Source organism: Salmo salar, chromosome 17 (assembly GCF_965601325.2).
Source record: "Salmo salar chromosome 17, fSalSal1, whole genome shotgun sequence".
Lineage (NCBI taxonomy): Eukaryota > Metazoa > Chordata > Actinopteri > Salmoniformes > Salmonidae > Salmo > Salmo salar.
Window position 1 is genome coordinate 75388479 of NC_138307.1, and position 13962 is coordinate 75402440.

Here is a 13962-nt window from a genome sequence, read left to right on the forward strand (position 1 = left end):
AAGAGACAATATAGCCATATTACCATAAAACTGTTTATATAATAGCCTCAGCGATGAGACTTGCATACACATGGTTGTATAGAATGTATTAATAAGGATAAAGCTATTTGTAATATATTGAGATGCTATGTACTGATGTTAATGTGATAGAATTATATTTCTATACCAAGCTTAACTCAGTCATCGGCACGCCCCCAGGGACACAGACAGGACCAGGCGTCATGTGACAAGCTGTTCTATGTCACTATAAAACCCACCCTGATTTACATTCCTCCACTCCATTGCGAGTTGGCCAATAGGTTTGACCATCCAAGTACTCTACTGAAAGTGAACTATACCACGTGGTTAACTTTTAGACTATCGATACCGACAGAATAAGAACAAGTCTTTGATATTAATTATTAGTCTGCAGCTAAGTAAATTATATCATTGAACGCTAAGACCAACGAAACATCCATTCTATGACGACATTAATGAATGTCGCTTTGAAAGAACCATTCTAACCGAGAGAGAGAGAGAGAGAGAGAGAGAGAGAGAGAGAGAGAGAGAGAGAGAAAACTCTCCAACAGAACGACGCTCCAACAAGGATCCCGACGACACACTGAGCGTAAATATATATTGATTGCAATTGTTCTCAAATGAGTGAGCGTTCATGTGCAATTGATTAGCATGTCAATTGTTAATATTAACGAACTCTGTGTACCTCCTCAGCTGAACATTTTATGACCCATTGTTCTACAAGACACCAGAAAAGCCTGTTAGCCACTAGGGCACATTACTCTACCAATTCTTTGTGATGATAATTACTGTTTGTATACTTTATGTGAATTACTTAGTTTAGTAAATAAATGATTTTAAGACAATTGATGTATGGATGACTCTTAGTAAAGACTGGGTTCGTGCAGATACAACAATTTCCGACGTTTGGAATGAGACTGGACGCGAGGTAAAATACACCATTTAAACCAGAAGATAATCGGCCTATACTATAACAGAATATAATATATAATGTTATAATATAGGAAAGTTATATTAGGAAAATTATAGCTTTGTAATCTGAATATTTTCCTTGGTGCCCCGATCTCCTAGTTAACTACAATTAAACGATTAATCAGTTTAATCGCGTGATAATAATTACAGGGAGTTAATTGATAAACATGTCTTCAGTTTAATGGTACCCCAAAGACACGACAGAGCATAGAAGTAATTTAGCTCGTCTGGTAGGTTCGTTTCACTGGACAGCTCCTGGCTGTGCTTCCCTTATTATACGTGATTGCCGTAACACCTTGTTTGGAAGCCTTGTTTAGACATATGATTCATTTGCTGTAACTACAGGTGGAAAGTGTACTTGTATAAGAAAACGTGCAACATCCAACATGCAACCAAAATAACAACCAACAAACATGGAACTATACAGTCGTGGCCAAAAGTTTTGAGAATGACACAAATATTAATTTTCACAAAGTCTGCTGCCTCAGTTTGTATGATTGCAATTTGCACATACTCCAGAATGTTATGAAGAGTCATCAGATGAATTGCAATTAATTGCAAAGTCCCTCTTTGCCATGCAAAGGAACTGAATCCCCCCAAAACATTTCCACTGCATTTCAGCCCTGCTACAAAAGGACCAGCTGACAACATGTCAGTGATTCTCTTGTTAACACAGGTGTGAGTGTTGACGAGGACAAGGCGGGAGATCACTCTGTCATGCTGATTGAGTTAGAATAACAGACTGGAAGCTTCAAAAGGAGGGTGGTGCTTGGAATCATTGTTCTTCCTCTGTAAACCATGGTTACCTGCAAGGAAACATGTGCCATCATCATTGCTTTGCACAAAAAGGGCTTCACAGGCAAGGATATTGCTGACAGTAAGATTGCACCTAAATCAACCATTTATCGCATCATCAAGAACATCAAGGAGAGTGGTTCAATTGTTGTGAAGAAGGCTTCAGGGCGCTCAAGAAAGTCCAGCAAGCGCCAGGACCGTCTCCTAAATTTGATTCAGCTGCGGGATTGGGGCACCACCAGTACAGATCTTGCTCAGCAATGGCAGCAGGCAGGTGTGAGTGCATCTGCATGCACAGTGAGGCGAAGACTTTTGGAGGATGGGTTGGTGTCAAGAAGGGCAGGAAAGAAGCCACTTCTCTCCATGAAAAACATCAGGGGCATACTGGTATTCTGCAAAAGGTACAGGGATGGGACTGCGTAGGACTGGGGTAAAGTCATTTTCTCTGATGAATCCCCTTTCCGATTGTATGGGGCATCCGGAAAAAAGCTTGTCCGGAGAAGACAAGGTGAGCGCTACCATCAGTCCTGTGTCATGCCAACAGTAAAGCATCCTGAGACCATTCATGTGTGGGGTTGCTTCTCAGCCATGGGAGTGGGCTCATTCACAATTTTGCCTAAGAACACAGCCATGAATAAAGAATGGTACCAACACATCCTCCGAGAGAAACTTCTCCCAACCATCCAGGAACAGTTTGATGACGAACAATGTCTTTTCCAGCATGATGGAGCACCTTGCCATAAGGCAAAAGTGATAACTAAGTGGCTCGGGAGAACAAAACATTGATATTTTGGCTTCATGTCCAGGAAACTCCCCAGACCTTAATCCCAATGAGAACTTGTGGTCAATCCTCAAGAGGCGGGTGGACAAACAAAAACCCACAAATTCTGACAAACTCCAAGCATTGATTATGCAAGAATTTGTATTTATTTGTATTTTTATTTCACCTTTATTTAACCAGGTAGGCAAGTTGAGAACAAGTTCTCATTTACAATTGCGACCTGGCCAAGATAAAGCAAAGCAGCAAGATAAAGCAAAGCAGTTCGACACATACAACAACACAGAGTTACACATGGAGTAAAACAAACATACAGTCAATAATACAGTAGAAAAATAAGTCTATATACAATGTGAGCAAATAAGGTGAGATAAGGGAGGTAAAGGCAAAAAAGGCCATGGTGGCAAAGTAAATACAATATAGCAAGTAAAACACTGGAATGGTAGATTTGCAGTGGAAGAAAGTGCAAAGTAGAAATAAAAATAATGGGGTGCAAAGGATCAAAATAAATAAATACAGTAGGGGAAGAGGTAGTTGTTTGGGATAAATTATAGATGGGCTATGAACAGGTGTAGTGATCTGTGAGCTGCTCTGACAGTTGGTGCTTAAAGCTAGTGAGGGAGATAAGTGTTTCCAGTTTAAGAGATTTTTGTAGTTCGTTCCAGTCATTGGCAGCAGAGAACTGTAAGGAGAGATGGCCAAAGGAGGAATTGGCTTTGGGGGTGACCAGAGAGATATACCTGCTGGAGCGCGTGCTACAGGTGGGTGTTGCTACTGTGACCAGTGAGCTGAGATAAGGGGGGACTTTACCTAGAAGGGTCTTGTAGATGATCTGGAGCCAGTGGTTTTGGCGACGTGTATGAAGCGAGGGCCAGCCAACGAGAGCATACAGGTCGCAGTGGTTGGTAGTATATGGGGCTTTGGTGACAAAACGGATGGCACTGTGATAGACTGCATCCAGTTTATTGACTAGGGTATTGGAGGCTATTTTGTAAATTACATCGCCGAAGTCGAGGATCGGTAGGATGGTCAGTTTTACGAGGGTATGTTTGGCAGCATGAGTGAAGGATGCTTTGTTGCGAAATAGGAAGCCAATTCTAGATTTAACTTTGGATTGGAGATGTTTGATGTGAGTCTGGAAGGAGAGCTTACAGTCTAACCAGACACCTAGGTATTTGTAGTTGTCCACATATTCTAAGTAAGAACTGTCCAGAGTAGTGATGCTGGACGGGTGGGCAGGTACGGGCAGCGATCGGTTGAAGAGCATGCATTTAGTTTTACTGGTATTTAACCTGTTGGGGATAGGGGGCAGTATTTATACGGCCGGATAAAAAACGTACCCGATTTAATCTGGTTACTACTCCTGCCCAGTAACTAGAATATGCATATAATTATTGGCTTTGGATAGAAAACACCCGAAAGTTTCTAAAACTATTTGAATGGTGTCTGTGACTATAACAGAACTCATATGGCAGGCAAAAACCTGAGAAGATTCCATACAGGAAGTGACCTGTCTGACAAGTTCTTGTTCATCTTGGCTCTTTTTATTGAAGACTGAGGATCTTTGCTGTAACGTGACACTTCCTACGGCTCCCATAGGCTCTCAGAACCCGGGAAAAAGCTGAATGATATCGAGGCAGCCCCAGGCTGAAACACATTATCGCCTTTGGTAAGTGGCCGATCAGAGGACAATGGGCTTAGGCGCATGCACGAGTCGACCACATGCTTTATTTTCTTTCGTCTTTTTACCTAAACGCAGATTCCCGGTCGGAATATTATCGCTTTTTTACGAGAAAAATGGCATAAAAATGGATTTTAAACAGCGGTTGACATGCTTCGAAGTACGGTAATGGAATATTTAGAAATATTTTGTCACGAAATGCGTCGTGCTCGTCACCCTTCTTTACCATTCGGATAGTGTCTTGAACGCACGAACAAAACAGAGGATATTTGGATATAACTATGGATTATTTGGGACCAAACCAACATTTGTTATTGAAGTAGAAGTCCTGGGAGTGCATTCTGACGAAGAACACCAAAGGTAATAACATTTTTCTTATAGTAAATCTGACTTTGGTGAGTGCTAAAGTTGCTGGGTGTCTAAATAGCTAGCCCTGTGATGCCGGGCTATCTACTCAGAATATTGCAAAATGTGCTTTCACCGAAAAGCTATTTTAAAATCGGACATATCGAGTGCATAGAGGAGTTCTGTATCTATAATTCTTAAAATAATATGTTATGCTTTTTGTGAACGTTTATCGTGAGTAATTTAGTAAATTTTTAGTAAATTCACTGGAAGTTTGCTAGTTCTGAACGTCACATGCTAATGTAAAAAGCTGTTTTTTGATATAAATATGAACTTGATTGAACAAAACATGCATGCATTGTATAACATAATGTCCTAGGTGTGTCATCTGATGAAGATCATCAAAGGTTAGTGCTGCATTTAGCTGTGGTTTGGGTTTTTGTGACATTATATGCTAGCTTGAAAAATGGGTGTCTGATTATTTCTGGCTGGGTACTCTGCTGACATAATCTAATGTTTTGCTTTCGTTGTAAAGCCTTTTTGAAATCGGACAGTGTGGTTAGATTAACGAGAGTCTTGTCTTTAAAATGGTATAAAATAGTCATATGTTTGAGAAATTGAAGTAATTTTCTAAGGTATTTGAATAACGCGCCACAGGATTCCACTGGCTGTTACGTAGGTGGGACGATTTCGTCCCGCCGACCCTAGAGAAGTTAAGAGCAGTTGGAGGCCACGGAAGGAGAGTTGTATGGCATTGAAGCTCATCTGGAGGGTTGTTAACGCAGTGTCCAAAGAAGGGCCAGAGTATACAGAATGGTGTCGTCTGCGTAGAGGTGGATCAGAGATTCACCAGCAGCAAGAGCGACATCATTGATTTATACAGAGAAAAGAGTTGGCCCAAGAATTGAACCCTGTGGCACCCCCATAGAGACTACCAGAGGCCCGGACAACAGGCCATCCGATTTGACACATTGACCTCTATCAGAGAAGTAGTTGGTGAACCAGGCAAGGCAATCATTTGAGAAACCAAGGCTATTGAGTCTGCCGATGAGGATGTGGTGATTGACAGAGTCGAAAGCCTTGGCCAGGTCAATGAATACGGCAGCACAGTATTGTTTCTTATCGATGGCGGTTACGATATCGTTTAGGACCTTGAGCGTGGCTGAGATGCACCCATGACCAGCTCTGAAACCAGATTGCATAGCGGAGAAGGTGCGGTGGGACTCGAAATGGTCGGTAATTTGTTTGTTGTTTGGGTCAAGAGTGTCCCCTCCTTTGAAGAGGGGGATGACAGCAGCTGCTTTCGATCTTTTGGAATCTCAGATGACACGAAAGAGAGGTTGAACAGGCTAGTAATAGGGGTTGCAACAATTTCGGCAGATAATTTTAGAAAGAAAGGGTCCAGATTGTCTAGCCCGGTTGATTTGTAGGGGTCGAGATTTTGCAACTCTTTCAGAACATCAGCTGACTGGGTTTGGGAGAAGGAGAAATTGGGAAGGCTTGGGCGAGTAGCTGTGGGGGGTGTAGTGCTGTTGACCGCGGTAGTGGTAGCCAGGTGGAAAGCATGGCCAGCCGTAGAAAAATGCGTATTGAAATTCTCAATTATAGTGGATTTATCGGAGGTGACAGAGTTTCCTATCCTTAGTGCAGTGGGTAGCTGGGAGGAGGTGTTCTTATTCTCCATGGACTTTACAGTCTCCCAGAACTTTTTTGAGTTTGTGTTGCAGGAAGCAAATTCCTGCTTGAAAAAGCTAGCCTTGGCTTTTCTAACTGCCTATGTATATTGGTTTCTAACTTCCCTGAAAGGTTGCATATCACGAGGGCTGTTCGATGCTAAAGCAGAACGCCACAGGATGTTTTTGTGTTGGTTAAGGGCAGTCAGGTCTGGAGAGAACCAAGGGCTATATCTGTTCCTGGTTCTAGATTTCTTGAATGGGGCATGCTTATTTAAGATGGTGAGGAAGGCATTTATTAAAAAAAATAACCAGGCATCCTCTACTGACGGGATGAGGTCAATATCCTTCCAGGCAGGGGCGAAAATCTGATATCAACTTTGGAGGGGACAATTACATGAAATTTTCTCAAGAGCAATTCCTGAGGGGGACACCAAAAGTAGTGCTGTAACACATAGCCTACATTGTAATACGGTAAATATATATTGAGGAACCAAAGAAATAAGGTGTTTGCCGTACTCCTAACTACCGGTACCCAAAACTACACAACTAATCACAACAGCAATACCATTGCCTTTAACAAATCTTAGTTCAGTCACCAGTTTAAGTTGAGAGTGGGGGTATCCATGGCATTTTCCAATTATGTTCCTATTTTACAAGTCCAAAAAATTGAGAACCTTTCATAATGTTGCCAAACAAAGACTCAACAAACTTACCTGTGACTCCCTGTCTCTGCCAGTCTGTCCCTGCATATCTGTCCCCAACTCTGCTGTCTGCGTGCCATCTGTTGCCTGCTCTGCCTAATGACATCATTGTGAAACATTTCCATTCGAATTTCATTTCTTTCTTATGAACATTTTATCAACTAGTCTTTGAGATATTAGGCTACTAGGGTTCTTACTATGCGTTTTGGTGTATTGAAAAATACTCTGATGTCCGTCTTTTATTTTTCTGCCATTTTTCTACCTGGCTGGCTGGCTGGCTACACACACAGTGTGTAGGTTATTTACAGTAGGAGATGGGCTTCTATCATTACGTTTACATTTTAGTCATTTAGCAGACGCGCTTATCCAGAGCGACTTACAGTAGTGAATGCATACATTTCATTTCATTTCATACATTTTTTGTTCCCGTACTGGTCCCCCTTGGGAATCGAACCCAAAACCCTGGCGTTGCAAACACCATGCTCTACCAACTATTTGGGCTTCGATCTAAAAGGTAGCTAGCAAATGTGAAACGGATTAAAATGACAAGAGTTGACAGCTGTATGAGTTCACCATTTACACAAAATATGCTGCAACCTTTTGTAATTTTAATAGTTTGTTTCATATTGGCTGAATTTGCAAAGCTAGCGAGCACCAATTCAGTTTCAGTGGTGTTTGCTATAATCTTTGCTACCCGGGTTAAATAAAGGTGAAATAAAATAAATAAATAAAAGTTCCCTTGCGACAATTTAGCTTTTGCAACGAGACCATTAAATATATTTAAGACAATGGTAGAAGAGTGTAGTTCTGTTCAGTTTGGATTTCAGTTTATCGCTAACCTTATCACAGGGACTTTGAAGCACTAACTTACATCATCTGCTTGCTGATCTTGGAATAAATTGACGATAGCAAAGATTCCATCTTTGACGACGCCATATAAATGGAATAGGTATTAGCTAGCTTAATAGTTTTTGTAACAGTATTTTTATTGGAGTTTCACCATTTTCACCCATATTAAGAGATACAACAACAAGGACAAGGCAAAAAAAAAACGCACTCACTTACACATATCCGTATGTATGCATGCACCCACACACACACCCACACACACACATACCCACACACATACACACCCACCATTTTCCTCTCCCCGCTCAGCGCTTCTCTCACCCCATCCCCCCCATTGCGTCTCTCAATACATACATTTAATCAAACATGAACAGAGAAAAAAAAAAAAAAATTATAATAATAATAAATAAATAAAATACAAAAAAATTAAAATACATGAAAATAAAGAGCTCAGTTTAAACCAAGAAGTTGAGTTCCCCACATGGAACGTACAGTGTAATTCTGAAATACATAGATCACCATTCTAAGAGAATCCTTGCAGCATAATAGCTGACACTTCAGGTTCTAGGTAATTTAGGTAAGGTTCCCATACTTTGTAGAACTGATCTGTCTTAGAATGCAATGTACATGTCAGATATTCCAGCGGTACCCATTCAAATAGTATCTTATGCCAATCTTTAATAGAGGGAACCTTATCACTAATCCACTGTAAAAGTATGTTTTTCCTTGCTGCGAAGGTGAGGATGTTGTAAAGCCTCCTCTTACCCACAGAAGTTACATGCCTACTAGGTAGACCTAACAGTAGAGAGACTGGGTCCAATTCTAGATCGACCCCTAGGATCTTTTCAATTTCTTGCAGAACACCAGACCAATATCTTTGTATTTTGGTACATGACCATAAACAATGTGTTAGGGTGCCTGTATCAGTTTTACATTTAAGACATTGAGGAGAGGAGGAAGAGGGGCTAAAAGCATGTCTGCGATTTGGGGATATATGCAATCTGTGTATTATTCTTAATTGAATTGCTCTAGTACGATTACATATAGATATTGTTTTTGCATATTTCCAAATGTCCTCCCACATCTCTTCATCAATAGTAACAGACAGTTCTTTCTCCCACACTTGTTTCACCCTCTGTGTATCGACAGCGGAAAAGGACCTTAAAGCATCATAAAGCAGACTTACAGACATTTTCCTTTGTGGGAAAAAAAGCATTCTTTCAATGACAGACATATCAGGGTTGCCAATTAAGGTGGTGCTCTTCAGAATATAATGCCTTACTTGTAGGAAACGGAAAAAGTCCTGCTTTGGGAGTTGATATTTCTCGACCATCTGCTCAAATGACAATAAAATCTTATCTGCAAATAAGTAATTTAGTCTGCGTATGCCCTTATTAAGCCAAACGTTAAAGCCAGCATCCAGCAATCCTGGAGCAAAATCTGGGTTGTTAAGAATTGGGGTAAGAGCAGAGGTTAGTTTGGACCTTCCCAGGAAACGTTGAACTGACTTTCATACTTTGAGTGTGTTAAGTGTAATGGGGTTGTTACAATGATCTTTTACAGACTTGAAACTTGTGAAAAACAGAAGATCCTGTAAAGGGTATTTTGAAAGAGAAGTCTCAATGTCTAACCAAATAGAGGAGTCATCGTTTGTGATCCAGTCTGAAATATAACATAGGTGGGCACACCACTGATAGAACCTGATATTGGGCAGATCCAAGCCACCCATAGAATTTGGCAGCTGCAATATTGCCATCTTAAGTCTTGGCTTGCGTTTACTCCATATAAAGGAACTTAGCCATCCATTTACATCCTTTATTACCTTATTGGAGAGTAATACTGGGATCATTTGGATTGGGTAGAGTAGCCTAGGTAAAATGTTCATTTTCAAGAGGGATATTCTACCCAACCATGAAATCGGAAGAGAGTTCCAGCGCTCCAGATCCTGTCTTATTGTGTCGAACAAGGGAACAAAATTGGCTTTGTACATTTGTTGGAATTTAGGAGTTACAGATATACCCAGATACGTAAAACCTGAGGGAGACCATTTAAAAGGGAAGGGGGGAGAAGTATTAGGTACAGAGTGAAGGTTACCAAGTGGCATAGCCTCTGATTTAGTGAGGTTAATCTTGTAGCCTGAGAATTCGCTGAATAACTCAATAATATTAATAAGAGATGTGATTGAAGTCTCGGGATTAGAAATGAATATCAGGACATCATCAGCATACAAGCTTATTTTATGGTGAACATCGCCAATGAGCAGCCCCTGTATAGCAGGCGTTGCCCTGATGGCCTCGGCCAGTGGTTCCATAACAAGTGCGAATAGGAGGGGGGACAAAGGACAGCCCTGTCTGGTACCTCTGTGTATAGGGAAGCTATTTGACCGTAGTCCATTAGTAAGGACAGCAGCCTGAGGGTCATCATATAAAACTTTCACCCATTTTATAAAGTTGTCCCCCAGTCCGAATTTATTTAGAGCAAAGAATAGGTAAGACCACTCCACACGATCAAATGCTTTCTCAGCATCTAGGGAGAGCACAAGACCATCCATAGCACTTCGTTGGTAGACTTCAATTACATTAAGAAGCCGTCTGACATTGTTACATGACCTACGTCCCTTAATGAAGCCAGTTTGGTCTCCTTTCACAATTAGCGGCAGTGAGTCCTCTAATCTTGTGGCTAGAATTTTAGAAAGCAATTTTCTATCCACATTCAGAAGGGAAATTGGTCTGTACGAGGAACAAGACTCCGGGCATTTTCCCTTTTTGAGAATAAGTGATATGTTGGCTTCTCGCAGCGTTTGGGGGAGCTGGTCATTTGAAAATGAGTGGTTAAACATATCACGCAATGGCTCAAGGATCAGGCCATGGAATTCTTTATAGAACTCACTACAAAACCCGTCCGGTCCTGGGGCCTTACCATTTTGCAGATTCTTAATTGCGGACAATATCTCTTCCTCGGTAATAGGGGCATTAAGGAGAGACCTCTGTTCTTCGGAGATAGTAGGGAGCTCAATCTTAGAAAATAAGTTCTCCATTAACTTGGCTGCGTCATTTGGCAGTTCTGAGGCATAAAGATTTGCATAGAATTTCTTAAATGAGTCATTTATCAATTTATTTTCATATAAATGATTGCCATCAGAATCAGTAATAGCTGCAATTGACTGTGAGTCAGCTCTCTTTTTAGCTAGGTACGCCAAGTACTTTCCTGGCTTATCGCCATGTTCATATAGCTTTTGCTTGACAAATCTAATTTAGCTAGCTTAATAGTTAATATTTGCGCGCTAGCTCTGCATATTCAGCTAGTGTGTGTGCACGATTGACTGGATTAACCTCACGTCAGTTATGTGCATTGAGTGCCTTTCAGACAGTAGATACGACCTCTCTGTTACCTAGCAAGCTAAGGAACTGGCAGTGGATTAAACCATTGTGAGGCAAAGGGTGGGGGGGTCGCAATCTTTTGAAACTTAAAAACGCGCTATTAAGTGTCTATAATCAGCACAATTGCTTTCATTGCGTATTATTAATATTATTTAAATTACATAGTTATGTTTCAGTGATATATTGGGGGGGACAAATCATATTTTTCCCAGGATGGGGGGGTCGTGTCCCCCCCGTCCCCCCCGGGATTTCCGCCCCTGCTTCCAGGATACCCAGGCCATGTCGATTAGAAAGGCTTGCTCGCTGAAATGTTTTAGGGAGCGTTTGACAGTGATGAGTGGAGGTCGTTTGACTGCTGACCCATTACGGATGCAGGCAATGAGGCAGTGATCGCTGAGATCTTGGTTGAAAACAGCAGAGGTGTATTTAGAGGGCAAGTTGGTTAGGATGATATCTATGAGGGTGCCCGTGTTTACGGCTTTGGGGTGGTACCTGGTAGGTTCATTGATCATTTGTGTGAGATTGAGGGCATCAAGCTTAGATTGTAGGATGGCTGGGGTGTTAAGCATGTCCCAGTTTAGGTCACCTAGCAGCACGAGCTCTGAAGATAGATGGGGGGCAATCAGTTCACATATGGTGTCCAGAGCACAGCTGGGGGCAGAGGGTGGTCTATAGCAGGCGGGTATGGTGAGAGACTTGTTTTTAGAGAGATTGATTTTTAAAAGTAGAAGTTCAAATCGTTTGGGTACAGACCTGGATAGTTGGACAGAACTCTGCAGGCTATCTCTGCAGTAGAATGCAACACCGCCCCCTTTGGCCGTTCTATCTTGTCTGAAAATGTTGTAGTTAGGGATGAAAATGTCAGAGTTTTGGTGGACTTCCTAAGCCAGGATTCAGACACGGCTAGGACGTCCGGGTTGGCAGAGTGTGCTAAAGCAGTGAGTAAAACAAACATTTTTGGAGAAGGCTTCTAATTTTAACATGCATGAAACCAAGGCTTTTATGGTTACAGAAGTCATCAAAAGAGAGCGCCTGGGGAATAGGAGTGGAGCTAGGCACTGCAGGGCCTGGATTCACCTCTACATCACCAGAGGAACAGAGGAGGAGTAGGATAATTGTACGGCTAAAAGCTATGAGAATTGGTTGTCTATGACGTCCAGAATAGAGAGTAAAGTGAGCAGGTTTCTGGGGGCGATAAAATAGCTTCAAGGTATAATATACAGACAAAGGTATGGCAGGATGTGAATACAGTGGAGGTAAACATAGGCATTGAGTGATGATGAGAGAGATATTCTCTCTTGAAACATCATTGAAACCAGAAGATGTCATAGCATGTGTGGGTGGTGGAACTGAAAGGTTGGATAAGGTATAATGAGCAGGGCTAGAGGCTCTACAGTGAAATAAGCCAATAAACACTAACCAGAACAGCAATGGACAAGGCATATTGACATTATGGAGAGGCATGCTTAGCCGAGTGATCATAAGGGTCCCGTGAGATTCAGACAGCTAGCAGGGCCATATGTAGCAAGCTGGCAGAAGATGGAGGGAGGTCTGTTTTTAGCCACCTCATGCGTTTCCGTCTGTAGATTAGTGGGGTTCCGTGTGGTAGGGGGGACCAGTCCAATTGGCAAAATAGTTATAGTTATAGTGGCCCAAGAAAATTGTCCAATAGACCTATTCAGATAGCAGCCGATAAGACAGCTAACGATTAGCAGGCCGCAGACGGGCGTTCAGGTTACGTCGCGACGGAGGGGCCAGTTGGATAACTCCCTCGGGCAGATAACATCGGTAGTCCAGTCGTGAAGGCCCGATGGGGCTCTGCATCGGCAGTAAAACGGGTCCGGATAGGTGATTGTAGCCCAGGAGTGGCTGATGGAACTCTTCAGCTGGCTAGCTCTGGAATAATTGATGTTAGCTCCAGGACCGAATTTAGCCGATAGTCACTCGGGTAGCAGCTAGCTAGCTGCAAGATCCAGGTGTAAATGTACAGAGCCTGCGGTAGAAATCCGGGGATATGGAGAGAAAATGGGTCCGGTATGCTCTGGTCTGAGTCGCACTGTACAAAACTGGCGATAGCTTTTCGAGCTAAGGGATAGCTGATGACCGCCAACCGTGGCTAGCTGAACTCCAATGTTAGCTTGTGAACTGTCCAACCTCTGGCTAACCTCTGGCTAGCTTCTGTTGAGGATTTCAGATTTCAGATTTGAGGTAAATAATACTTTTTTTTTTATTTGGTGAGGCGGGTTGCAGGAGAGTGTTTTGAGGTTGAGTTTTTAGAAGAAAAAAAAAGAAAAAGATATGCGAAGAAAATATGTAAATATATATATATACATGGGACACGACAAGACGAAGGACAAAGACGTCTGACTGCTCCGCCATCTTGGAATATATGCTGCCATCAGTCAGGATGTGGCCCAGAAGTTAATTGATAGCATGCCAGGGCGGATTGCAGAGGTCTTGAAAAAGAAAGGTCAATACCGCAAGTATTGACTCTTTGCATCAACTTCATGTAATTGTCAATAAAAGCCTTTGACACCTATGAAATGCTTGTATTCCATAGTAACATCTGACAAAAATATCTAAAGACACTGAGGCAGCAAACTTTGTGGAAATTAATATTTGTGTCATTCTCAAAACCTTTGGCCACGACTGTACAAGCAGTGTGACAGAAGTTTGACCAGACATGACTTGGAGGCAGCATTGGCTACATGTCAATAGTAGTCAGACAGTCATGGGTCAAGTGAAATGCTCGATAGCTCCAGGAAAA